This window comes from Taudactylus pleione, unplaced genomic scaffold (assembly GCF_031769625.1).
Source record: "Taudactylus pleione unplaced genomic scaffold, aTauple2 ptg000550l, whole genome shotgun sequence".
Lineage (NCBI taxonomy): Eukaryota > Metazoa > Chordata > Amphibia > Anura > Myobatrachidae > Taudactylus > Taudactylus pleione.
Window position 1 is genome coordinate 3,320,001 of NW_028284952.1, and position 2,500 is coordinate 3,322,500.

At 37.9% G+C, this 2,500-nt stretch overlaps 2 non-coding genes and 9 pseudogenes across 2 annotated transcripts; all 11 read left to right on the forward strand.

Moving 5' to 3' along the window:
* The first annotated feature begins 11 nt into the window (after positions 1–11).
* LOC148495912 (5S ribosomal RNA) lies at positions 12–130 on the forward strand (annotated as a pseudogene).
* Positions 131–246: 116 nt separating this feature from the next.
* On the forward strand, positions 247–365 carry LOC148495913 (5S ribosomal RNA). Its single transcript, XR_015870286.1, has one exon. It is a non-coding gene; the product is annotated as a 5S ribosomal RNA (ribosomal RNA).
* Positions 366–481: 116 nt separating this feature from the next.
* On the forward strand, positions 482–600 carry LOC148495914 (5S ribosomal RNA; annotated as a pseudogene).
* A 116-nt stretch (positions 601–716) lies between these two features.
* Positions 717–835, forward strand: LOC148495915 (5S ribosomal RNA). The gene has a single exon (XR_015871516.1). It is a non-coding gene; the product is annotated as a 5S ribosomal RNA (ribosomal RNA).
* A 116-nt stretch (positions 836–951) lies between these two features.
* Positions 952–1,070, forward strand: LOC148495916 (5S ribosomal RNA; annotated as a pseudogene).
* Positions 1,071–1,186: 116 nt separating this feature from the next.
* On the forward strand, positions 1,187–1,305 carry LOC148495917 (5S ribosomal RNA; annotated as a pseudogene).
* Positions 1,306–1,420: 115 nt separating this feature from the next.
* LOC148495918 (5S ribosomal RNA) lies at positions 1,421–1,539 on the forward strand (annotated as a pseudogene).
* Positions 1,540–1,655: 116 nt separating this feature from the next.
* Positions 1,656–1,774, forward strand: LOC148495919 (5S ribosomal RNA; annotated as a pseudogene).
* Positions 1,775–1,890: 116 nt separating this feature from the next.
* LOC148495920 (5S ribosomal RNA) lies at positions 1,891–2,009 on the forward strand (annotated as a pseudogene).
* Positions 2,010–2,125: 116 nt separating this feature from the next.
* Positions 2,126–2,244, forward strand: LOC148495921 (5S ribosomal RNA; annotated as a pseudogene).
* A 115-nt stretch (positions 2,245–2,359) lies between these two features.
* LOC148495922 (5S ribosomal RNA) lies at positions 2,360–2,478 on the forward strand (annotated as a pseudogene).
* Positions 2,479–2,500: the final 22 nt, after the last annotated feature.

The following is a 2,500-nucleotide window of genomic DNA, read 5'->3' on the forward strand; positions in this document are numbered from 1 at the left end:
TGTTTTTGAGCACCTACAGCCAAACCACACTGGAGATGCCCAATCTCGTCTGATCTTGGAAGCTATGCAGTGTTGCGCCTAGTTAGTACTTGAATGGGAGACCACCTGGGAATACCAGGTGCTGTAGGTAATTTTATACTGCCATAACATTCTTTTCTATTAAATTTTACATTTAAATTTTTCAACTTATCAATGAATTTACATGAGTTAAGAAGTAATAGATGTCTAAAGTTAATATTTTTGAGCACCTACAGCCAAACCACACTGGACATGCCCAATCTCGTCTGATCTTGGAAGCTATGCAGTGTTGGGCCTGGTTAGTACTTGGATGGGAGACCACCTGGGAATACCAGGTGCTGTAGGTAATTTTATAATGCCATAACGTTCTTTTCTATTACATTTTACATTTAATTTTTTCAACTAATCAATGAATTTACTTGAGTTAAGAAGTAAGAGAGGTCTAAAGTTAATGTTTTTGAGCACCTACAGCCAAACCACACTGGACATGCCCAATCTCATCTGATCTTGGAAGCTTTGCAGTGTTGGGCCTGCTTAGTACTTGGATGGGAGACCACCTGGGAATACCAGGAGCTGTAGGTAATTTTATATGGCCATAACATTCTTTTCTATTACATTTTACATTTAATTTTTTCAACTTATCATTGAATTTACTTGAGTTAAGAAGTAAAAGAGGTCTAAAGTTAATGTTTTTGAGCACCTACAGCCAAACCACACTGGACATGCCCAATCTCGTCTGAACTTGGAAGCTATGCAGTGTTGGGCCTGGTTAGTACTTGGATGGGAGACCACCTGGGAATACCAGGTGCTGTAGGTAATTTTATACTGCCATAACATTCTTTTCTATTAAATTTTACATTTAATTTTTTCAACTTATCATTGAATTTACTTGAGTTAAGAAGTAAAAGAGGTCTAAATTTAATGGTTTTGAGCACCTACAGCCAAACCACACTGGACATGCCCAATCTCGTCTGATCTTGGAAGCTATGTAGTGTTGGGCCTGGTTAGTACTTGGATGGGAGACCACCTGGGAATACCAGGTGCTGTAGGTAATTTTATACAGCCATAACATTCTTTTCTATTACATTTTACATTTAATTTTTTCAACTTATCTATGAATTTACTTGAGTTAAGAAGTAATAGATGTCTAAAGTTAATGTTTTTGAGCACCTACAGCCAAAACACACTGGAGATGCCCAATCTCGTCTGATCTTGGAAGTTATGCAGTGTTGGGCCTGGTTAGTACTTGGATGGGAGAACACCTGGGAATACCAGGAGCTGTAGGTAACTTTATACTGCCATAACATTCTTTTCTATTACATTTTACATTTAATTTTTCAACTTATCATTGAATATACTTGAGTTAAGAAGTAAAAGAGGTCTAAAGTTAATGCTTTTGAGCACCTACAGCCAAACCACACTGGAGATGCCCAATCTCGTCTGATCTTGGAAGCTATGCAGTGTTGGGCCTGGTTAGTACTTGAATGGGAGACCACCTGGGAATACCAGGTGCTGTAGGTAATTTTATACTGCCATAACATTCTTTTCTATTAAATTTTACATTTAATTTTTTCAACTTATCAATGAATTTACATGAGATAAGAAGTAATAGATGTCTAAAGTTAATATTTTTGAGCACCTACAGCCAAACCACACTGGACATGCCCAATCTCGTTTGATCTTGGAAGCTATGCAGTGTTGGGCCTGGTTTGTGCTTGCATGGGAGACCACCTTGGAATACCTGGTGCTGTATGTAATTTTAGACAGCCAAAACATTCTTTTCTATTACATTTTACATTTAATTTTTTCTACTTATCAATGAATTTACTTGAGTTAAGAAGTAAAAGAGGTCTAAAGTTAATGTTTTTGAGCACCTACAGCCAAACCACACTGGACATGCCCAATCTCGTCTGATCTTGGAAGCTATGTAGTGTTGGGCCTGGTTAGTACTTGGATGGGAGACCACCTGGGAATACCAGGTGCTGTAGGTAATTTTATACAGCAATAACATTCTTTTCTATTACATTTTACATTTAATTTTTTCAACTTATTAATGAATTTACTTGAGTTAAGAAGAAATAGAGGTCTAAAGTTAATGTTTTTGAGCACCTACAGCCAAACCACACTGGACATGCCCAATCTCGTCTGATCTTGGAAGCTATGCAGTGTCGGGCCTGGTTAGTACTTGGATGGGAGACCAACTGGGAATACCAGGAGCTGTAGGTAACTTTATACTGCCATAACATTCTTTTCTATTACATTTTACATTTCATTTTTCAACTTATCATTGAATTTACTTGAGTTAAGAAGCAAAAGAGGTCTAAAGTTAATGTTTTTGAGCACCTACAGCCAAACCGCACTGGACATGCCCAATCTTGTCTGATCTTGGAAGCTATGCAGTGTTGGGCCTGGTTAGTACTTGAATGGGAGACCACCTGGGAATACCAGGTGCTGTAGGTAATTTTATACTGCCATAACATTC